This window comes from Vulpes vulpes, chromosome 12, assembly GCF_048418805.1.
Source record: "Vulpes vulpes isolate BD-2025 chromosome 12, VulVul3, whole genome shotgun sequence".
Classification (NCBI taxonomy): domain Eukaryota; kingdom Metazoa; phylum Chordata; class Mammalia; order Carnivora; family Canidae; genus Vulpes; species Vulpes vulpes.
The window spans coordinates 76379518-76404763 of record NC_132791.1 but is presented as its reverse complement, the minus strand read 5'-3'; the positions used below and the strand labels follow the sequence as shown (position 1 = coordinate 76404763).

The following is a 25246-nucleotide window of genomic DNA, read 5'->3' as shown; positions in this document are numbered from 1 at the left end:
GAGCAAGTTTTCGTCTCGGCAGCCCTTCCTGGGGGGAGGCTGGCCTCCTGGGACGCGCGTCCCGCTTTTCTGGCCCTCCGCAAAAAACATTATCCTGTCTTGCCTTCAGGCAGTAGTACCGGAGCTCTTTTTTGTCCCAACCCCATCAAATTGCCAACATAAGGAAGACAAGTCGACAGTCTTCCTAATGAGATTGATACTCCAGCCCTGGGGTTCCAGGGGAATGGAACCTTGGAGGCTTTGGCCTTGAGGCCACAGGAAAGGAGCCCTCCTCTGTGGCCCCTGTGAAGCGAGAACTACCTGCCAGGGGATTCTTACTGCTTCCAAAGGTGGTTCTCAGAACGATGCTCGGGCTGCCCCTCCAGCTGGCTCCGGAAAGCAGAATTGAACCTTCACCAGCACAACATGAGTGTTTTGAAATATAAAAATGCTCCCTCGGTGCAGTTTCCTTTTGCCTTTCTCCAGTGAATGTTGTTGAGTATCTTTCTGTTTATGAGCCACCTGTATTTCCTTTTCTATTAGCTGTTAGGTCTTTCTCTTATGATTTGTAGGAGCTCTTTAAATATGAATCAATGAAGCCTTATTCTGATATGTCACAGATACTCCACTTTGTTATTTGCCTTAGATCTTGGCAGCAATTTGGGACTATGCAGCTTGAGTGGTCAGTCTCTTGGTTCCATTCTGACTTACACATACCTTCCCCACTATAAGGTCAACAAGTGTTGACAGAGGAATGCCATGCTTTCTTCTAGAATGTCCATGATTTCTTTTTTGTATTTAGATCTTTGATTTATTTGATTTTTCCTGTGTTTTAATATGTGAGATATATATCTAACTCTACCTTATTTCCAGAAGACTGCCAGTAATCCCAACACCATATTTTTAATTTAAATTCAACCTGATTAGCTTAGAGTGTATTATTAGTTTCAGAGGCAGAGGTCAGTGGTTCATCAGTTGCATAGAACATGTGTGTGTTCATCAAAGCACGTGCCCTCCTTCATGCTCATCACCCAGTTACCCAATCCCCCACCTATCTCCTCTCCACCAACCCTCAGTTTGTTTCCTAGAGTTCAGTGTCTCTTATGATTTGCCTCCCTCTCTGATTTCATCTTATTTTACTTTTCCTTCCCTTCTCCTATGTTCATCTGTTTTGTTTCTTAAATTCAACATATGAGTGAAATCATATGGTATTTGTCTATCTCTGACTTATTTCGCTTATATCCTCTACCTCCATTCAGGTCATTGCAAATGGTAAGATTTCATTCTTTTGATGGCTGATATCACATCTTGATCCATGCATCTGTCTATGGGCATCTGGGCTCTTTTCATAGTTTAGCTATTGCAGACATTACTGCTATGAACATTAGGATGCAGGTGCCCCTTTGGATCACTATGTTTGTATTCTTTGAATAAATAGTGAGTAGTGCAATTAATTGCTGGGTAATAGGGTAGCTCTATTTTTAACTTTCTGAGAAACCTCCATACTGTTTTCCAGAGTGGCTGTACTAGCTTGCATTCCCACCAACAGTGCAACAAGATTCCCCTTTTTCCAAATCCTCTCCAACATCTGTTGTTTCCTGACTTGTTTATAATAGCCATTCTGAGTGGTGTGAAGTTGTATCTCATTCAGGTTTTGATTTGCATTTCCCTGATGATGAGTGATGTTGAACACTTTTTTGTGTATGTTGGCTGTTTGTGTGTCTCCTTTGGAGAAATGTCTGTTCATGTCTTCTGCTCAATTCTTGATTGGACTTTTTGATTTTTGCGTGTTGAGTTTGATAAGTTGTTTATAGTTTGGATACTAGCCCTTTATCTGGTATGTCATTTGCAAACATCTTCTCCCATTCTGTAGGTTGTCTTTTCCTTTGCTGTGCAGAAGCTTTTTATCTTGAAGTCTGAATAGTTCATTATGCTTTTGTTTCCCTTGCTTTCAAAAACATGTCTAGCAAGAAGTTGCTGTGGCCGAGGTCAAAGAGGTTCTCCTCTAGGATTTTGATGAATTCCTGTCTCACATTTAGGTCTTTCATCCATTTTGAGTTCATTTTTGTGTATGGTTCTAGAGAATGGTCCAGTTTCATCGTTTTGCATACTAATGCTGTGTTAGCATGGGGAGACCCCCATCGATTGAAATGCCAGACTACTAAATTCTGGTTCTCTCTAACATGTATAGGACCAGATAATTTGAAAGACTGTGAACTTTGGAACTCGACAACCAGTGTTCTAATTCTGGCTTTCCCACTGACTCTGAATCTTGATTTCTTTCTTTGTCAGATGGAAGTAATAATCCTTACTTCATGAAAGGCAGTTGTAAGGATTAAGTATCTGGTAAATTTAGAAGTCTCTTTGCCACTATGTAGGTTAATCCCTTTGCCCCTTAGAAGAAACTCACACTCTTCTTTTATAGCAGTCCTTAACAGAAACCTCGAAATCAGATTAAAAATTAGATAAAAATTTGTCCTGATAGTTAAATTGCTTCTATGTTTTGAGATCAAACACTGAGATTCCACATTTGAATCTCAGTGATTCCACATTGAATCTCTGATCCTGGGGACAGCTCAATGGATCATTTACATGAGCGGCCTTGGATTTCAAGTCTGAGCCTTGAGCTTCATGTTTGCTCCTGGCCTTTCTGGGCAGAAGGAAGGAAGTTCCTCCAAGAGTTCATCTGTGTCTTCACAATCAGAAATAAGTTGGTTTGAGGGACAGCTGGGTTGCTCAGTGGTTGAGCGTCTGCTTTGGGCTCAGAGTGTGATCCCGGAGTCCTGGGATTGAGTCCCACATCCAGTTCCCTGCAGGAAGCCTGCCTCTCCCTTTGCCTAAGTCTCTGCCTCTCTCTGTGTGTCTCTCATTAATAAAGGAATAAAATCTTAAAAGAAAAAAAGAAAGAAGTTGGTTTGACAAAGACTCAATTCCCATGGCAAGGCAAGACTCATCCCTACCAAGATGGGTTTTATCATCTTTTATCTTTCCTGTGGATCAGGGGAAAAGAGAGAGGATGAGTGGAAGTGGAGGGTTTATTTTTTTCTGGAATGAGACTCCAGATGGTAAAGATTTTACCCAAATTGAAACTTGCTAAAGAGAAAAAACGCAGAAGTCTCTGAGTGGTCAGTAGGAGATGTTCAGACTGTCGTGCCAATGGCACTAATGTCCAGATTCCATCCATATAGAAGTTATCCCATGTCATATTTCCTCACCAGAGTCAACTAATCTGAAACTACCATTCCACACCTATCTCTGCCACTGGGAAGTTCTGTACCTGTTGTATCAAGTGTCTGATTTTATTAAATTCCTCCAATCATCAGTGATACTGGCAATTTCTACTCAACTCTAACCTCTGTTGTTTCTTGAGACAGGCAGAATTTTATGACGGCTCCCAAGGTGCCCTCCCTTGCTGTATAAGCCCTGTAAAATCCTGTATAGGTAGTAATTTTCATCTAATACATAATTAACAATAGCTACTAATTCATCCCTTAAACTAATTTTTTTCAACATCCATCCTGATATTGGGAATGCAACAACTGAGGGGGTAAAAAACTAAGTTTTTCTCTTCCCTCCCAGGCTTTCTGGGTAGAGGAAGAGACTCACAGGTATCTTTTATTTTCAATAGGAAATTGAAAGGGGGAAGGGGGAAAATGAGACTACTTGGATGGTTTTGTCTTCATACCGAAATTGTAAAGCCCGCCACACTCCTACCACCTCACTCTGGGCCATCCTGTTTTTACTGGTTTGTATTAGTCAGCCTTCCCAGAGAAGAAGAACCAATAGGATGGAATATATATCTTGGCTCCTGTGATTAGAGAGGCTGATAGTTTTCAGATTTGCAGGCAACAACCAGGAGAGCCAGGAGACGGATGGTGTACTTCCAGTCTGAAGACCAGCAGGCTTGAGACTCAGGAAGAGCCAGTGTTTCAGACTGAGGCTGAAGGCAGCAATAAAGTGATGTCACAGCTCAAAGGCAGTCAGGTAGGACAAGTTCCCTCTTCAGGGGATGGCCAGCCAGTTTTTCTATTCAGATCTTCAACTGATTGGATGAGGCCTACCCACATTAGAGAGGAAGATGGTTTACTCAGTCTACTGATTTAAATGTTAAACACCCCAAAACACCTTGACAGAAACACCCAGAATCGTATTTAACCAAATATCCAGGAACCCCATGGCTCAGTCAAGTTGACACATAAAAATTACACATCATATGTGTAATTTGATATGCTCTAAACATAAGGAATAATAGTCTTCACCACTCTTAGCACAGGAAGAATGAAAAAACAATGCAATATGTATATTTTTGCAGGAGTAGTATATTCACATGGCTCAAAAAAGAGAAAGTAAAAAAAAAAAAAATGAGAAAGTATTAGAAGGTAAACTGAGAAGTCTGGGTCTCCCTCCCCCCATCTCTCCAGTTTTCACCAGCACCTTTCCCTTAGCTTCTTATGCAGCCTTCCTGACTTTTTAAAATATTTGCAAATATGAACATAGTCTTAGTTTACCTACCTTTTTACATAAAAGGTAAAATATTTACCCATTGTTCTGAGCTCTGTTTTTCATTTAATAGATTTTGGAGGGACGCATGGGTGGTTCAGTGGTTGAGGGTCTGCCTTTGGCTCAGGGCGTGATCCCAGGATTTCAGGATTGAGTCCCACATCAGGCTCCTGCAGGGAGCCTGCTTCTCCCTCTGCCTATGTCTCTGCCTCTCTCTGTGTCTTTCATGAATAAATAAATAAATAATTTTAAAAATAGATTTTGGAGATCTCTTTTTTATCAGTACTTAGCCTGCGAATAGCTTTGCATACTGCACAAGTGTGGCTTATTTTCAAATGAGTATATCCAACCAGGAAGGAGTTGGATCTGAAACTTTCCCACTGCCCTCTAGAGAAGGGGATGAGAACAAAGTGCAGGTTTATTGGGATAGAGGGAAAAGGAGGAAATGACATCCTTCCTTTTTTTTTTTTTTTTTCTCTTAGGGACAAAATATTTTCTGCCTGAAGCAATACAGTGCCCAAAGATACTTGAAGTAGTTTGGAAGGAGCTGGTGATCAAGAAAAACTATATATTCACCCAACAAATACTTGAAATGAACAAATAATTTCTTCAGAATGTAATAATTAGTTATTTTTTAGTAAAGATATTCAAGACATAGAATTCAGTAAAAAAGAGGTATAAAATTCAGTAAAGAAAAATGGGGCACAAAAATGTTTTCCCAGGATGATAATCCTTTTAAAAAATGTATACACATATGTATATAAATATATATATATAATAAAATGTGCTTAACAGTGTTGACTTTGGAATGTGGGAATATATATTTATTTTTCTTAGCCATATTTTTGTGTGTTTTAACACTTATATAACACTTATATAATTAAAAAGAGGAGAAAAATAAAGAAGTAATGAAAAAAATCAATCCTTTGGATCTTTTTTTAAAAATTAGTTTCAGGGGGATCCCTGGGTGGCGCAGCGGTTTGGCGCCTGCCTTTGGCCCAGGGCGCGATCCTGGAGACCCGGGATCGAATCCCACATCAGGCTCCCGGTGCATGGAGCCTGCTTCTCCCTCTGCCTGTGTGTCTGCCTCTCTCCCTCTCTCTCTGTGACTATCATAAATAAATAAATAAATAAATAAATTAAAAAAAAATAAAAAAAAAATAAAAATTAGTTTCAGGGGCAGAATTCAGTGGCTCATTACTCATATAACACCCAGTGCTCATCACATCATGTGTCCTCCTTCATGCCCATCACCAAGTACCCCATCCCTCTACCCCATCCCCTCCAGCGACCTTCAGTTTATTTCCTACATTAAGAGTCTCTTGTAGTTCGTCTCCCTCTCTGATTTCATCTTATTTATTTTTCCTTCCCTTCCCCTAGAATCCTCTGTTTTGTTTCTTAAATTCCACATATGACTGAGATCAGATGATAATTGTCTTTCTAGCATTATACCCTCTAGTTCTATCCACGCTGTTGCAAATGTTTAGCTTTCAATCCTTTGGCTCTTTATACCAAAGATATACCCAGCACAATGGAGAAAAGATGAAATACTTTAAACCTTGGTAAAGAATCTCTTACCTTGACTTCGTAGGTTGACGCTCAGGGTTCCTTACATTGGATAGGAATAGGCTGGCCTACAGTCCATATTTGGTATTAGTGATGAGGAGTGTCAAAATGATAGAAACGTACAATTAATATTCTGGTTTATCGTCAGAATTCTATGAATTCAATAGCCTAGACAGGAGGATACCTACAAAAGTGGTCACTCCCTGGTGTAAAGATAAGTTTGTTCTTCAGGGGCTATGGAGTATAATAGTTCAGAACAAGGTCTTTGGAGCAGATTTCCTAAATCTAGTTAAGTCTGCCCTTTATCTGAGACCTTCATAAGGGAAAAGTTCATGGACACATGGACATGGCAGCCCAAAAATCTTGTCTTACAGTTCTGGCTTTGCCACATATTCTCCCCTGAGACACAGTGTCTTCATTATTTAGAGATAATAGCCCCTATTCCACTGAATTGTGAGGAGACTCTCTCTCTCTCTCTCTCTCTCTCTCTCTCTCTCTCTCTCTCTCTCACACACACACACACACACACACACACACACACACACTGTATATAGTTCAGTGCCTTGTCAGTAGTAAGTGCTCAGTATATATCCGTTCCTTTGCCCCTTAAAAGAAAAGCATTATCTTCTTTTATAAACTGTCCTTAATGAAAATGTTCCTGGTTAATTTCTGTAGCTTTTAAGATTGTCTAGAATTTCTCACTTCTCTAAACCTGTATCATCAACCTCTATCAGTCAAACACCTGTGTTAGATATTCTCTGTGGAACAGGCAACATGTCACTGTAGACTGCCTCCAGCTTGGCAGTCTGACCTTGGTCCCTAGGACCCCTCTGCTGTACCCTTCCTCAGCAATGGCTTTGTATGTGGTGGGGCTAAATGATTACTGCCATTCTAGTGACATCAGATGACCAGCTACCAGAGTGAGGAAGAAAACCTCACCCCCAAATATAGAAACTCTGCCGACCAGCAACATTTACTGAAATAACACCGTGGGAGAAAATGACTGGCTGCAACACTTCCAGAGGGAAGAGGGTTTTGTCAAAACTTAAACTTCACAGATGGGGAAAGGGCTTTGTTAAGGACAATGAAATACGCCCATAAAACAGGCACCTATGTAATCTAGGGCTGAAACACAAGACCACCCTTCTGCTTCCTCTGCACACACAATTCTACCCCTTTCACTTCCTCTGCCATGAAACATACCTGTGGTCCTGGGCTCCAGAAAGATAAATGAATAAAACAAGGGGAAGAAGTCTATCCTTTCCAGAATCATTGACACTGCCTTTAGGGTGAGTGGCTGGAAAATCCCTGGGTGGAGGGTGGAGAGTCTTCTTATTCTTACACCTTCTGCTTAGTTTTAGGCTCAGTTTTGTGTCCTCTGATAAGATGGTTTCCATGTAGTGTGGTCGAGATTTTAAAACTCCAACAGCTCCCAAACACTGGGAATTGTGAAGGCAGAGAGCTCCTAAGAAAAGAACTATACTGATGATTCTGGTGAGGACAATCTCTCATTTTCAGAGAGCATAACAGGCCCAGAGACTAAAGTGTGGGTTACCCATACACATTTTTGTTATCACCTCATAACACATTGTCCCAGCTGACTTCCTGGACATGTGACCTGGGCAGAGACACAGGGCCCTGTACTCAAAAGAGCCTCAGACTTGTTTTAATGCTCTGGCGTCATTGTCCTGAAATTGCTAATTTTTAAATAAGACACTCTACATCTTCATTTTGCACTGGGCCTCACAACTTATGTAACTGGTCCTACATGTTGTCTTCTATTTTCCATTGTCAAGAAAAGGAAATGATTCTTTCTGATATTCTGTATTCTGCCCCTTGTTCAAGGTATGTTTGGTGCGGAGAGATGGCTTCTCAATCTCAATTTTGGGGTTTATATTGCAAAACTGAATTACAGAAAGAAATCAAGAAAGAACAAAAACTATTTTTTTTAAGATTTTATTTATCTATTCATGAGAAATAGAGAGAGAGGCAGAGACATAGGCAGAAGGAGAAGCAGGATCCCTGTGGGGAGCCCGATGTGGGACTCAATCCCAGGACCCCAGGATCACGACCTGAGCCAAAGGCAGACGCTCAACCACTGAGCCACCAGCTGCCCCAAGAACAAAATTTTTAATATAGGTTACTGGACAGTAGGAAGAAGTCACGGACAAGCATCATAAGAGAAACCCATGCCCAGAAACCAAAGAGGAAAAGGAGAAAGATAATTGGTTGTTGATATAACTTCCACATGTTTGAGACTATAAGACAAAAGAAAGGGGAGATCAAAGAAATGAGCTTGATTCACTTCATATTCGTCAGTCAGAAACTAATGATCACGCACCAGACAGTAGAAACATGGCAGAGCTGGACACGTTTATGAAGTCAAGGAAACTTACAGATGAGTTTTTGTGAATCATGTCCCTAAGACACTTCCAAAACTTGCATGTAGTGAATAAATAATGAGAGGAACACAAAGTACCTGTTGACCCAAGAAAGGGGAGAGACAGGCCTCCTGATTAGCCTATGCCAGTACTCTAAGGTTTGAGTATAGGGCCATGATCGATGAACCAAAATCATGTCATTGTGACTGCCCCTCATTGTTGTTCTGCCTCCTTTGAGACCATGTGTTTCTCCTAGATTGTTTTTTTCCTTTGCACTCTCCTGGACAGTTTTTTAAAAGCCAGTCAAGTGAAAATTCCACCCCACCCAAAGCCAAGACATTCCGAGGTCATTCCTGCCTCTTCTTACCTGTGATAATGAAGATAAAAGCACAGGGAACCTACTGTTTCCAGGTCTCTGCAAATAACTGAGGGAAGGTCAGCAACAAAGTCAAAGCAGAATTAGAGAAGGGCCCCAACCATGGAAATATCACCTGGTATGGAGTAGGCTAGAACCAGGAAAAAATAACAGGAGAGAGTCTGAGAAGTTCTTCCTTTTTTAGGGTCCACTCCCCAGTTTTCGAAGTCCCCAGGTATGCAGGGAGCACAGCACATGCTGGTGGGTATCACTGGGAAGAAGTGGGTTGAGGAGAGGTAAAAGCGTGAGGCTGCGTAAACCAGGACTCACTGCACTTGTGTTTGGGCTCCTTGCACATTTTCCTACCGCAGTCTTCGAGGAGCGCATTGACAGGACTTTGAGACCCCCAGGCAGTTCTATTTCCACCCAGGAGGAGACAAAGAAATACCGGCTCACCAGGGTGGTAGCCAGGAAATGACAAGTGAGGATCATGTCTGTTCCGTTTCTTCATCCTAAAGCACCAAGGAAAGGCATCAACCTAAGAGAAGGAAGAGGTAGGGAGGAGTGTCCCCAGACCTCCAAATTTACTCCTCATCCTTCAAGACAAATCCTAATGATGCTTCATTCCTAACTTTCTTAAATCTCCCATTCTAGTGTCAATATCCTGTCTACAGTTTAACTCCTTAACAAGTACTGGATGCCCACAGTGTGTCACACCTGAAGTTCTGTAATATTGCCTTCTAATGTCTCTCCCAGGCTCCAGTGATTATCCCCCACTCCATTCCAGACTCCATACTAATAGCTCCTACCCCCAATAACTGTCAGGTTCTCCCCCTGCTTGGAAGCTTCCTAACATCTCCCTGAGCACATCTAACGTAATCCTTTGAGTGACATCCAAGCCCATCCTTAATCTAGCTTCAACCTATCTTTCCAGCTTTATTTCCCTCCAAAGACTCAACCTCTCTGCCAAAAAAAGGTCACTACACTGCTTCCCAAATTCTGTATAAACAAGAGTTCCTTGAATGGGCTCCCTTTAAAACTCTATCTCATTGTCCACTAAGTACTATCCAAATATCTCTTATTCATTCAATAGATAAATGTCTCAACCACGTACTGTGATCCCTATACTGTTCTAGGTGGCTGATGCTGGTTTGCAAACAAATAGGGTTACCATATGGAGTTGTTCCTAGAGTGGTACAAACCTTTGCCTTGCTCATCACCATCTGCTAAGTTCTCCTGCTTCCCTCTTCTCATCAGCCAGTATAAATCTATCTTTCAAGGCCCAAGCTTGGATTGGAAGCTTACCCACCCACAATGTCCAAATTGTGTTCACCCTGTGTGGATAGAGGGGACAATGTCTAACTGCCCCATTTCATATTCAGTCATGTATCACTTCAAGCAAGGAGGCTGGCACAATGGCTGGAGTGGAGTGAGAGGGGAGAGTACAGAGGTCAGAAAGGAGATGGAAATCAGATTAAGATCCCTCAGGTAACAGCAAAGAATTTGTTGTTTATTCTGAGAAGCCATTGGAGCAGAGAAATAAGATCAGACTCATATTTCTATGGATTCACTCAGTTGCTATATTACGATTAGACTATAGGGCACGGGTTTAGGCAAGGAACTCAGTAGTGACCGTAGTAGTGATGCCATATAAGACGATGGTGGTTTGGAGCATGTTCTTAGTTGAAGAGGACATTAGAAGCCTCACACTGGGCTTACTTTGCAGATAGAACCATTGAATGATGGATTCTACATGTGGTAGGAGATAAACAGGAGTCAGGAACAGCCTCAAGGTTTTTGGAGTCAGATCTGTAAAGTTTGAGTTGATCTTTACTGATATGGCTAAAACCAAGCTGGAGGCACTGAGGAGTGAGAAGCAGTTTGATTTTAGACATGTTACATTTGATATGCCTTTCAGATATCCAAAGAAGATGTTAGGTAATTGTATATACTAGCGTGGGGATTAGGAAAGAGGTCCAGGCTAAAGATACAGGATTTCGATTTGAGAAAGATTCACAATACATGAGAATTACTACTGAGAGTAAATGAGTTTCAGTGTGGCCCAAAGAGAGAAGTGGTCCTAGGACTGATCTCTAAGGCTTTCCAGGATTTAGAGACCCAGAGATGATAAGCATCCCACAAAGAGGACTGGGAAGAAGTCCCAGAATCCAAGAGAAGAAAATGTTTCAAGGAGGAAATGTCTGTGTCAAATGTCATCCATCCAAAAGCCATCAGGTGAGGAATGAAAACTGATCACCAGTTCATCAATGAGAAGGCCACTGCAACCTTGACAAAAGCTCTTTTAGTGGAACATAGGTAGAGCCTATCAAAAAGAAGAGGAAGTCCCAAGGAAGAACAGACAGAGGAGAGGTGGGTATAGTAACAATGATGGGGATGTTCTCTTTGAAGAGCTTGCAGAAAAAGCAAAGAGGCTGTAGCTAGAGGAAAATATGAGATCAGAAGCTCTTTTGTTTTTAACATGCAGGAGAGATACTGATAATTGAGAGGTCAACATTCTTACAGCTGGCCACAGAGGAAAGAATGAGCAAATTCTGCAGAGTAATTAGGAAGAATGGTAGAATATATACCATTCTTGATAGATGAGGTAATGAGAATGTGTGGGAGATGTCTTCTGATTGCTTCTGTTTTCTCAAAGGAATAAAAGGCAAAGTCATAGCTGAGGTGAGCATGGGATAGGAGATACTGGAGATCTGTGGAGAGGTGAGAAGTTACCTAGAATGGGCTGGGGAATGCTGGGATCACATGGCAGCATGAAAGGCTCACTCAAACTTTATGTCATGATTTTACAGCTAGATGAGTTAGTCTGCTTGTTTTTTTTTTTTTTTAACAGTTTTATTCACCTGTATGGGTGTAGGCAATGAATAAATAAGTATGCAGACTTTTAGAAGGGTTAGCATTTTATACAAGTACTGAGGAAGCAAATGGGTTGAGGGCATGGGCAAGAGAGTGGCTGCAATGGTGAGCCATGGAATCTTGTTTGGTCAGGAGGGAAATGAGGGTGTGAAGGGGGATGGGCAAGACTGTAGGGACATTGGACACATATTTGGTACTAATTTTATACTTTTTGCTTGTAGTATTAGAAAGTAATGGATTGAAAAACTTCCAGTTAAAAATATTCACAAACATGTACAATCTAAATATAAGATGTATTTATTACTGTGAGCTGATGTAAAAGAACTTGGAAAGCACTGGTCTAAGTTTGGGCCACATGAAGGGGTTGAAAGGAGACTGGAAACAAGATACCTGCATGAGGGATTAGGGAATTGGGAGGTCAAGAGTACTGGAAAAATCACCTTCCTGGATACTAACATTACCAAGAATTATGATAGGAGTAGTCCCAGAGAGGGAGAGTGCTCTCCGGGCTTAAATTTTCAAGGAATGAGGGGAATCATTCCAGCAGTCTGTAGATGGCAACAAAAATAAGGGAGAGTGGTCAAGTCTAGGAGAAAAGCTTCAAGGCTAGGCAGTTTCATGGAGGAGGGAGGACAAAGGAGTCCAGAAGAGGCAATGAGAAACACAAGGGAAACCTACCCATCTCCAGGCCCAGTGGTAACAAAGGGTAGGGAAGAAAAAGCAGCCACTAGTCAGGAGGATGACAAGGCCAGCAGGGTCAACAGGAGAGAACCAGATTTCAGTTAGACTAAGAATATGAAAGAACAGTCAGAGACTGAGAATACAGGCAATTTATCCTGCCTGCTCATTGGTGGGAACACTTAGTGACATCATAAAAGTGGGAAAATTCTTATGGACCAAGGGTATGATTCAATCTGCCTTTGCTCACACAGCAAATGTTTTCAGCTTGCTTTCTTTTAGCACTCAACACAAAGCCATCCTTTGTGTCTTTCCCCCACCCACCTTTTATTTTTGCTGTAGAAGGAAGAACCCCTATGCTCAGGAACAAAGTCCAGAGGCGCCTAAGAGAGAGGTCAGTGTTGCTGAGTGAGTGGCAAGCAGCTGAACAATTCTGGGCTGGGGGAGGGGAATGGTGTAATAACATTAGGGTGTGGGGAAGACTTCTAGAGCCCCTGAACTGTGGGCGGGTGGATAGCATGACAGGCCAATCACTTTGCCAGCTTCTCTCTCTCCCCACTAGGCAAATGAGATTCAGGCCTCCAAAAAATACAAGGCTGAGGAAACAACAGTATCTCTTAAGTGTCCATCCTACCATGTTAGCAGTTCTGTGCAAGAGTAACTTACAACTAATATTCAGTTCTTTGCTCAAGGGCCACCTCTACTCTCCACCCCATATGAGAGAGCAATCCTCTTTCTCTGTGTATTTGGCTTTATTTTTCTTCATAGCTCTTATCTATCAGAGATACTATTCTTTGTTTCCTCCCACTAGCCCATAAAGTCCCTCGTAGAGACCTTGTCTGTTGTCCCATTGCTTACAACAGTCTGGCAGGTAGTCACCTGTAATATTTGTTGAATGATGAGCCCATCACAGAAAAATGGCACCAGTGCTCAGTAAATGATAAGTCATGAGTGGAATATTCAAATTTGGAATGGTCAAGTGCTAGAGCTCCTTTATCACAGAACTAGTTAAACTTGCAGGACTGTCACAGCACTTTCAGGAAGTAGTCACTAGAATTATGGTGCTGGCAGGGATAAAAGTTCACCAAGAACACTTGGGCCGTACTCTAAGAGCTGGTTGATTGGTCAAGGTACACTGAGAAAAACAGATCAGTGATATCTCTGGAGCAAGATGTGATGTAGGAAGCCCTGGATCTCCTTATTTCCACAAAGACACCAATTTAGCAACAATTCATGGACAAACTCCCTTTCTGAGAAATCAAAAACTAAAAGGCCTCTGCATCCCAGGTAAACACAAAATTTGACTTGCCCAAACTGGTAGATTTGGGTCACACTCTTGCTGATTCTGCATGGATATTCATCATCATCAACACACCTCGATTAATGGGATATACCACATTAGCTGAATAAAGGATAAAAATCACAAGATCATCTCACTAGGTGCAGAAAAAGCATTTGACAAGATTTGGCAACCTCTCACAATAAAAAACTGTCAACCAGCTAAGTATAGAAGGATGTACCTAAACATAATTTAAGGCCAAATATGCGCCCACAGCTAACATCACTCTCAAAGGTGAATAAGTGAAAGCTTTTCCTTTAAGATCAGAAACAAGGCAAAGATGCCCACTCTTGCCACTTTCATTCATCATAGTACTAGAAGCCCCAGTCAGAGCAATTAGGCAAGAAAGAGTGGGCAAATCAGAAATGAAGAAGTAAAATCATCCCTGTTTACAGCTGACATGACCTTATAGAGAGAAAAATCTTAAAGACTCCATTTTAAAAACTTAGAATAAAGGAATCCAGTAAAATTACAGGATATGAAATCAGCCCCCCAAAATCATTTGCACTTCTATACACTAACAACAAACTATTCAAAAAGGAAATTAGGAAAACAATCCCACTTATATAATACTACAAAAAAGAATAAAATACTTAGGAATGAACTTAACTAAGGAAATAAAACACTTGTACACTGAAAACTACAAAACACTGATGAAACAAAGAAGTCACAAACAGACTTCCCATTGGGTGGATACCTTAATATTACTAATCTATCCACACCACCCAAAGAGATCTACAGAGCCAATATAGTTCCTATCAAAATCTCAAAGGCATTTTTTACAGAAATAGAAAAAACAATTCTATAATTCATACAGAAGCACAAAGGACCCGGAATGGTCAGATCGATCTTAAGAACAAAGCCAGAGGCATCGCACTTCCTGATTTCAAAAATATTACAGATACGGTAATTAAGAGTATAAGTAATGGCATAAAAAATACACATGACCAAAGAACAGAGTGGAGAACCCAGAAATAAATCCATGCATTTATGGTCAACTGATCTTCAAAAAGAACACAAGATGGAGAAAGGATAGTGTATTCCACACATGGTGATGGAAAACTGAATATTGACACACAAAAGAATGAAACCAGACCCTTATTCTATACCATATGTAAACAAACAAAATATATTAAAGACTTGTATGTAAAGTCTGAAATTGCAAAACTGCTACAAGAAAACATAGCAGGAAAGATAAATCATGCTTCATGATACTGGTCCTGGCAATGATTTAATGGATAAGACACCAGACACAGGCAGCAAAAGCTGAAACTATCAAGTGGGATGACATCAAATTAAAAACTTTCTGCACAGCAAAGGAAACCATCAACAGAGTGAAGAGGAAACCTACAGAATGGGAGAAGATATTTGCAAACCAGGTGTCTGATAAGGGATAATCTTCTATACAGGGAACTGTAGAACTCAATAGCAATAAACAAAACCAAAAAACTAACAGTTCAATAAAAAATTGGAGTAAGACTTGAACAGACATTTCTCCAAAGAAGATATGTATGTAAACGGCCCACGGGTACATGAAAAGATGCTTAGTGTCATTAATCATCAGGGGAATACAAATCAAAACCACAATGAGATGCCACCTCATACCTGTGATGATGGTTATTATTAAAAAAGAAAAAAAAAAGACAACAGTGTTGGTAAAGATGTAGAGAAAACAGCTTTGCATCCATCCTGTTGGCAGGAATGAAGTGGTGCGGCACTTATGAAAACAGTACAGAGTTTCTTCAAAACATCAGAAACAGAACTATTATGCTCCAGCCTTCCCCCTTTGGGTATTTATCCAAAAGAAATGAAGTCAGGATCTGGAAGAGATCTTAGCATTTCCACATTCACTGCAACAATGTTCAGGATAGCCATGATGTGAAAACAACCTAGATGTTCAACTGGATAAAGAAAACATGGTTTATACATACAATGCAATATTATTCAGCCTTAAACAAAGAATGGAATTCAGCAATATTCAACAACATGGATGAACCTTGATGATATAATACTGAGTCAGGTCACTACAGAAGGACAAATACTGTATGATTCCACTTCTTTGAGATATCTAACACAGTCAAATTCACAGAAGCAAAGAATGGAATGGGGGTTGCCAGGGGCTGGGGACAACATATGGAGTTACTAATCAACAGGCACAGTTTCAGTCAAGGAGGATGAATAAGCTCTGGAGATCTGCTGAACAACACTCTACCCAAGTCACTGATAATCTACTGTACATTTAAAAATTTGTTAAAAGGGTAGATCTCACAACAACAACAACAAAAAAAAAAAAAAAAAAAGGAGAGAAAAACTAATCAGTGAAGTTATAGGTAAGAGAAGAAAAGCAATTTAAAATGCAGACACAGGAGAAATTACAGGATATGGAGCCAGCAAAGAATGAAAATAGGCTGAATACCTGTGATTCTAAACTCATTCCCCCCTGGTATGGAGTACACAGAAGCTGCCTTCTGAGAATGAGCCCGAGTTCTAAAGTAGGGATGCCTGGGTGGCTCAGCGGTTGGGCATCTGCCTTTGGCTCAGGGCGTGATCCTGGGACCCACATTGGGCTCCCTGCATGGAGTCTGCTTCTCCCTCAGCTTGTTTCTCTGCTTCTCTCTGTGTGTCTCTCATGAATAAATAAATAGAATCTTAAAAAAAAAAAAAAAAAAGAGTCTTAAAGTAGCAAGAAGACTAATCTCTTGGAACTCAAGAATTTGGCTGTGACTATTGCTACCAGGACAAGGTATCTACTGAATTTAGGACATATTCAGAGTATTTGAATATTTACCTAAAAATACATAAAGAAAAGTTGAAGTTGACCCAAGATACTCAAATAATCCCTTCTCAGAAGTATATATTGACACTGTGAGTACAGTTTGCAACCTGCAGCTTAGCTCCACATTCCTTGCAGATATACCCACTTTTCAAGTAAGAAACTTAAACTGAAGTAATCTATTTATTTGAATTTTGTAGAACATGATGATGATGATTCTAAGGGATATCTCCTAATATCCTTTAGTTTTCAAAATGAGGTATGTGCATTCCTGGGAATACATGGATATACTTTAAAGGGAATCCACTTGCTGATCTTGAGCTTCCACGTAGACTCATTAGTTATGACTGATCTGCCTCAAACTGTCTGCTTTCCCACTTACCCTTTTGTCATAATCCCTCTCCCTGACTAAGAGGAGTTAACTCTCAACTATCCCAAGTCACACCCTTTGTATTGCCCCAAGACACAAAGCCTCCTCAAAGGGATCTAAAATAATGTCAGTGAGCAAGTGAATGGCCTTCTGCACCTCAGGGGCTTTCTATTACATTTACTTTCAACAAAAAGAATGCCTAACTCAGTTGTCAACAAGAGATTAACAAATTTTGTAATACATACTTGTGATTTTTGGCATGTAATACAGGAGTCTGAAAAATTAGAATTGCATTCTTATTTCAAAAATCCTTGAACTCCTATCTACCTCTGTAAACTAATATAATCTCTCATATCTATAATGAAAATACAAATATTGATGTTGAACTTGTCTCTTTCTTGCAATAAGGAATATTTATCCACAGATACATGAATTAGAAAATCTTAGTCACATCCATCCCATTAAGAGATGCATTTGTAATTCGATGTTCATCTGCTAACTTATCAAAATACATAATACATTCACAATGATTTGATTTTAACTAATAAAAATTATAGTAACTTAATACAGAAAACAAATTCACTCTTAAACCTGTTTCAGTCCCTGGAACTTAAAAAAAAATGAAATTTAATGTTTAGACTTTTTTGTTGCAGAAAAATATGACAGAATAGACCAAAAACAGCCATGTTACAGAGAATTTATTTTTGTGGGGTAGGGGAATGAATATGCAAGTTCAGGTAGAAAAGAGGATGTAAAATTTCAAATGTTGGAGGAAAATTATGTTTTTTAAAATTCTAATCAGTATGGTACTTAGATTCCACTGGATAGAGAAGGGATAGAACATATTTTTAACTGTCACAATTTGTAACATATAGGAAATCACATTCTGTACCATTGTTTAAACTTATAATGTAAGATTTTATATGCCAATCTAGAAACATGCAGAGAGATACATTATTTTTCAAAAGCATATGCCTTCAAATTTTGGAGACCACTTCTCTAGAGTAGTTCTCAACATGTGATGTAATGCAGTCATTATAGACACAGAATCAGTAGTTCATCTTACTGGTTGTAGGACTTTGGATGACTTAAATTCAGTCTACTTACCTGTAAAATGGGGACAGTACCCAGTCTACAGAGATCAACCTATCAAATTCAGTATACATCAGAATCACCTGGAAGGGTTCTTAAAACAGACTGCTGGGTCCCTACTCCCAGAGTTTCTGATTCAGGTCTGAGGCCAGGAACCCAAGTTTGCTCTTCCAACAAGATTCCAGGTAATGCTCATGCTGTTGGCTCAGGGACCACAGTTTTAAGAACTTTTGGTCTATCTCATAAGGTCATTATGAGGACTTAAGGGTTAATACATCAAGTGGTTAGAACTGCACTGGCACAGAACAGATGCTGATGTTTACCAGCAGATATCATCAGTCAGGATAGGACTTTCCCTAACAGAAAAGTCTACTCCAGTGGGTTACACAGAAAGGAGTGAGCATGTCACTTAAGAAGAGGTCCTGAGGGGATGGATCCCTGGGTGGTGCAGCCGTTTGGCACCTGCCTTTGGCTCAGGGCGCGATCCTGGAGACCTGGGATCGAATCCCACGTCGGGCTCCCGGTGCATGGAGCCTGCTTCTCCCTCTGCCTATGTCTCTGCCTCTCTCTCTCTCTCTCTGTGACTATCATAAATAAAAAAAAAAAAAAAAAAAAGAAGAGGTCCTGAGGTAAAGCATCCAGGGCTGCCCCGCTGTTCAAGAATGTCATGAAGCTCCCAGGCACCTCCTGTCTTCTTGCTTAACTGTCTTTGTCCTGCAGCTTTCATCACCACAGACGCATAACAGGAATCTTGTCTGCGTTCCAGCTAGGAGAGAAGAAAGTTCAGGGTAAGGACTGACGGGGCATGCTAGCCAAGACACCCTGGACTTTTTATAAAGGCTTTATTTAATAATTTATTATTTTTAGAGAAGTCACTTCCTTTAGAAACAGGTTTCTAGAAGCCCCTCACAAGTGATTTTCACTTGAATCTCGTCAGACCCAGGTCACATGCCAGCCACTCCAACTATAAGGGAGTCAGGGAAAGGAAGAATTTTTGGCTCTCTAGCTATTATGGTGGAAGACACCAAAGAAGAAAGGGATTTGGATAGAAAATATACAGCATCAGCCTGTAGACTTTGGCCACTGGTGATTAATTCAACGTCCAGCCCCTCTCCCCTTGTTGGAGGTCAGGGGTAAAGCTGTAAGTTCCAATCCTCAAAATTGGTTCCTAACTCTACTTTTTAGAGCTTTCCCCCCAAAAATCACTTTATTAACATAAACTCCGATGTGGTTGAAAGGGGTTTGTAATGAATAACAAGATACTCTTTTCACATTTACCACTCTAAAGTTACTCCAGGAACCAAAACGTAAACAGCAAATATTACAACAAAAGATGCCCCTCTTACTCTAGTCTCTTAGGAAATTATAAAGATTTTGGGAGCTATGAGCCAAGAACCATGCATAAAGACCAAAATACATACTTATTTTATTATCATAATAGTTTATTCATAAATACACAAGCTATTATACCAAGATGGAAATTTCTTATGATACAGAATAAAGTGTAAAAAGGTAAGTGTAAGATGCCACCTAACATATAAGAAAAAGTGAAAATCAGAACATAGATTTGTATTTGCTTGTATTTTCACCAAGAAATTCTGGAAACCCAGCTAAGCACACTATCAAAAATGGTTACCTGTGTGCTGTGGTGGGAAGGGAAGAGCGAGGGTGGGAGGTCAGATAGGAGTGAGACTTTACTGGGTACCTTCCTTAGTATTTTGATTTTGAACCACATGAATATATTATGTTTTTTAAAAGGTAAATATATAAGTAAATAAAGGCATTTCAAAAAATGAGAGGCTACAGAAGAAGCATCCCTACTGGCTCAAAAAAAGATACAGGCTCTGATGTCAATCAAATGCGAATTCAAGCCCTTGGTTCTGCTACTTACTGCTATGTGACCCTGGACTATTTACCAAGTTAAACTCTCTGAGCCCCAAGTTTACACAATACAACAAAACATCTGTAAAGCTGTGTAGTAGTAGCTGGCACAGAATTCCTCCACGTGTGTTGTTCTATTGCAACAGACAGAACAAAGAGGGAGAGGAGGGGGAAGAGAGGAGGGCGAGGAGAACGGAGAGGGAGGACGGGGCTGGGGGGCCTAGGGCGAGAAGGAACCGCACGTCTGGGGTCTGACGTCACCTGCACACCAACTCCGCCGAACCTCTGTATTGTCCACGTGGTTCTGAGGGAGAGGCAGCCTGCTGAGGGACACGCGCCGCTCGCGTCCGATGACCTCCGAAGGCCGCCTGCCCCCCTACCCCGGCCCGCGACAGGACCCCTCTCCTACCTACCTGCTGCCCAGAATCGCCGGCGCACCGCACAGGGCCCCCACGCGTGTGCCTTCCCGGGAACGGGCTCCAGAAGCTGCGGTTATCCTGAGCAGTGGACTCTGGCCCCCGAACCCCTCCGCCCGTCGTGCCCCCTCACCCAAGCCAGCATGGGAACCACCAGGGGCCGACCACCGCCCGCAAGGCCAGGCCGTGCCAAACGCGCCCGGGCCCGAGGCGTCTTCCCGCCCTCGCATCCACCCGGTTCCCTCCCGAAGCAGGCCAGACGCGACTGCCGCCGCCGCCTCCGCCTCCGCCTCCGCCCGGCGCCTCGGGAGCCAGCGCCGGCGCGGCGGGCACTGCGCTCGCCGCAGACATAGGCTTCCGGACACGTCTCTCACGTCCCGCCTCCGTCGGGCTGCAGGCTCCGAAGTCTGGCCGCGCCGAGCCGCCTCCTAGCCTGCAGCCGGGGGCCTGGGCCTCCGGACAGCGGGAGACGCCGTCCCACCCAGCCCCTTGGAGCTGCGGCCCAGGAAGCCTGCCTGCCTAGGCCCGCGCGGGGGGAGGGGGAGGAGGCCCCTCTGCGGCGTCATTTCCGGTCCGCTCTAGGAGCTTGGGAGGTTTCTGAGCCTCGGATTGGTTCTCGAGGTGACCGCTCCACCGGCGCTCTCCACCAGCGGCCTTGGAGATGAGCTGGGAGGGGTCCGGCTTTGACAGAGATGCATGCATACAAATACACAGTGTACAAGGAATCGCTAACCACATCCAACAGTTTGAATAATTTCCAACTCAGAGCAGTTTCATTCATCTATAACCCTAGCCCTCCTTCGCCTCATTCATTCACTGAGAAGTCGTGAATCATCCATGACTTTAGCACGGCCAGTGCTAGGGTAAGGCAAGTGAGCACTTGCCTCAGGCACAAAACTTAGAAGCCTTACCAAAAAGCTTAGCAAACGAGATAATATTTTAAAACGATATTTTTTAAAAATAAAAATCAATGCAAAAGATCCGTAATGAATACAGTATCAAAGTCTTTCACAGGGAATCAGTATTACTGATTTTTCCTTTTGCCTCAGGCTCCGTATAACTGGCGCAAGACTAATGCTTAAGTATGTATCTTTAAAATATAAGGAAGAAATTAAAATAAAATAAATAAAAATAAAAGATAAGGACTCTTAAAAAAACATAATCACAATACAATGATCACATCTAAAAAATAAGGTCAAGTATTCAATTACTGTTCAAATTTTGCCACTTGTTTTATATATTTTATAAATGTGTTCTATAATTATATATAAATATTATAATCTGTATACGATAGAATATATTATAAAAAGCACATATATATAAATTACACATACACTTTTTAAAAAACAAGTCTTTGGACATATATATCTCTTAAGTTCTTTGAATCTATAGTTTCTCTGTCCTTTTATTTGTAGAAGAAACTTGAAGTTTTCCACAGTCTGAATTGTGCTTCCCACGGAATTTCAAGAATGCACACATCAGAAAACCCCAGTCTCTCACACCAGCGAAGAGGAGCAAAAATAATCTTTCCTTCTACCTTTCTGAGTTCTCGAGGTGGGCCCCTGTAACATAAGACGAATTAAAAGCAAAACATGCAATTTTATTTACCATGTTTGATGTAACACAGGAGCCCACATAAGTAAATGACCCAAAGAAGCAGAGTTGCACATGCAACTAAACTGGACAAAGAGCAGTAAAATCAGGAAAATGTGATGAAGCGATGGGGCTGGGGGTAGGGTAGTTAATCTGGTGAAGTTACTAGGAATATAAGTGTTAACTAGGTTTGTTTGTACAGATTTTTCTGATCCTCAGCTTCCTATCCTTGAGAATAAGAATGTGACTCTTCTCCTAGTATAAGGAAGACTTCTTTCACATGGGAATTCTATCTCCTACTTTTAAAAATAAGAAGAAAGGCCGGAGTGTTTTTCTTCTCTCTACTGCTTTTCCAAAGCGTTGAGCTCAAAATGATCATTGTGCCAAAGTGGCATATTTGGGGCTGGCACATTCTGCAACTCTTCACCATCTTCTTCCTTATTTCTTAATGGCAAAGCCCACAGATCAGCCAACCTACCTAACAGAAGCAGAATTTTCAGCTGGACCACTGGAAGCTAGAGATTGTTTATAGACTGGAATGGCCAGGGGAGGCCAGAGCACAACACCTTTTCCTTGCCAGCTTCCTCCAGCCACACTGGTCATTTATCTTCACAGTATTGCAAGTTCACTTGGTTTTAGGCCTTTGCAGTTGCTCTAATGATGGAGAGGAAGAATTTCCTTTACCCTTCAAGTTTCTTCTAGCTGATCTAACAATCAAATTTACACGAGACAGATCCACAGGAGGAAAAACCCCAACATTTAACTAGGTACACATAGGGACCCAGTAATGAGCAAAATTAAAAGTTTTTTCCACAAAGAAAGAAATCTTTGTTAAAATTGTACATAATTTCCTTTAATCATGAGCAGTTTGGGAGTCCATATTCAAGCCTCTAAATGTGATATGGCTTAAGAAAAAAAGTTCTTTGTTCACATTAGAGAAAATTAAGGATATTATTTCCACTACCTTCTTTCCTGAGTTGGAAAAGCCTGCACTTTGTACAATGTTGAGAAATTTCCAGGTTCAACTCCTGGCTGGCAGGACCAACTCATTTGAAAATAAGCTTTAATTTTAACGGTATACAAAGTAGAAATTGCAATCAGAAATACTCAAGATATACTAAGAGAAAGTGCAAGTGCAAAACAATGAGTAAATACTTATGCATCTTTTGTGTGAAAAAGAATAATAATCAATATACATATATACATATGTACACACCGGGAGTCCACCTGAGGGGCAGGACCCACAACAGACAGGTGTGTGGGTCCTTGTACACTCCCAACCCCACACCTACCATTTCCGTCCTGGAATAGGGCAAAATCAAGAGTAGCTTGGCTCGGGGAATTGAACCCACAATCCTGGGGCTAGTGGCAACATGCTCTAACCAACTGAGCGAACCGGCTAGGACACGGGAGGAATTTTGTTAATGGCACTGAAAGAGCATTGCTTTCTTGACGTTTCTCTTGAGAAAAAGGGAAGAGTGTACTCTCCACGTCCTTCCCCTCTGGGGGTAGGTGGGGAAGAGGATGGAAGCATTCCACATTCTGCCTCAAGGTGTCATGTTTCTTCCGGGAAAACCTGAGAAGATCCAGTCCTGCTCCTGGGGACGGCTTGCGGCAGGTCAGCTCTGCCCGGACGCTGGGAACCCGGGACCCTGCAGCCGCCCCCCCACGTCCCCCACGCCCCCCACCCCAGGAGGCCGCCGCGGAGAGCCGCAGGCCTGGAGCTGCAGTGCAGCTCACCGGACGCGTGGTGGCGCCCGAGTGCGGAGCCGGCGCCGGCGGGGACACCAGGACCGCCGGGCCGCGTCGGAGGAGCCGCTGACCGGGTCGGGAGCCCCCTGCCACCCAGAACCGTGACGAGGTATGTGGGAGGCAGGGAGTATGACGTGGTCTGGCCTCGGAGAATCGCGGGGACTGAGAGAGGAGGAGGCGAGGCCCGGGGCGGGCAGGATACCCGGCGGGACGCGCGCGCTCTGCAGCAGGTGACGGGCCCGCCGCCAAGTCGGCTCGGCTCGGCTCTCCTTGCCAGCTCCTGCCTCTCCTCGCGTCCCCCCACGCCTCTTCCTCAGTTAGGGCTACGGGTATTCTCAGGAAATGATCGGTTTGTGCACACTCTAAAAGCCTTTTCCCTCCCTGTGCAAGTACATGCGTGCACATGCATCTGCGTATTATCCGGTCTTCTTGGGATACGCACTGGAGTCCCTAAGATGTTTAGTACTTGATATGCACATTGTTTATTCCCTAGAAAAACATATTCTTTGACTAGCTAAAATTGCCATTTAGTTTCTGACCTCCCATTTCAGGCATTTGCTTTTAATACCATAAATTATTCTTCTGGTCCGTTAGCACGTTTTAACTAACTTTACACATGGATTGAACCAACCAGTAAGTATCTTCATGCTTTTGGGGTTTGCGGGTTTTTTGTTGTTTTTGTTTTTGTTTTGATGGTTCTGTGGTGAAAATTCTGTAAGTTCATAAGATAGAATATTAAAATTACTATCGCTCTTGTTTTACCAGGGCACCAGCTATGGTAAGTGATTTGGGAGTCTGGGCCACATTCAGACTTACTTTGACCCTTGGAGATGGAAGTAGGCATCAGTCACTTGCCTTTTGTCACAGGTCAGTTCCCTGGGAAACAGGGAGATGATCTTGTGTGCAGTTTTATTGGGAATGCTCCTAGAATCAACAAATAGGAAAGGGTAAGGGAAGCCACCTTAGAAGGAGGCAGAAGTTGAGGTTGATGTGGTTTAACAGAAGCCTCAAGCTGATCTCAGGGATATTTGAGCCTGGAATGGCCCTTCAGAAATGTCCTGCGTTGAAACAAATAGGAGAGGGAGGCCTTTATTTTCTTCCATCAACCAGTCTTGAATTTGAGCACCCCCAGTAGTGGGTTTAAATTTGAACAAGGTGCCTCTTCTGTTGAGGACAGTTTCCAGACACCAACCCAGTTGTGAGCCATTGGCAGTCAACATTTCTGAGGTTGAGAAATGAGCGACAGCATCGAGAGCACCATATGACAGTTGCAAACATGTCCTCACAGTTCTTTTGGCAATCATGTATCAGACGTGCTCATCTTTGACCAGTAACGTATCCTTTTCCACACTAATAGCAGAGAGAACAGGTGTCATTAAAACAAAATGATGGTTAGTAGAAAGTCAATTCATTTGTCCTTTTGGGTTCAAAAAAGGTCTCTGTCCCTGCCACCAGAGTTTATAGCCTTGAGTTTAGTGGTTTCACATTGAAACACTGATCCAAAAAGGGACGGACAGTCATCTCAATCCAGTCCCTATGTTCATCCTCCCAAAAGAACATTCTTCTTTGGTTTTGATCAAAGCATGTCTATTCTTTTTTGTTTTGAAGCATCTAGTGAATTAGTTACTAAGCTCATTCTAGTTGATGGGTATGAAATCATACTCAAAGAAGATACAAGTAGAAAGGTTATTGTGTCT

The 25246-nt window shown here is 42.0% G+C and overlaps 1 long non-coding RNA gene across 2 annotated transcripts; it reads right to left on the bottom strand.

The window, feature by feature from the left end:
* Nucleotides 1-17496: 17496 nt before the first annotated feature.
* Nucleotides 17497-20751, bottom strand: LOC112910333 (uncharacterized). 2 transcript variants are annotated; one of them, XR_011995638.1, is made up of 2 exons: nt 20202-20751; nt 17497-20111 (listed from the first exon to the last, which is right to left on the bottom strand). It is a non-coding gene; the product is annotated as an uncharacterized lncRNA (long non-coding RNA). The 2 variants fall into 2 exon arrangements; XR_003233236.2 differs by having other exon boundaries at nt 17497-18673.
* Nucleotides 20752-25246: the final 4495 nt, after the last annotated feature.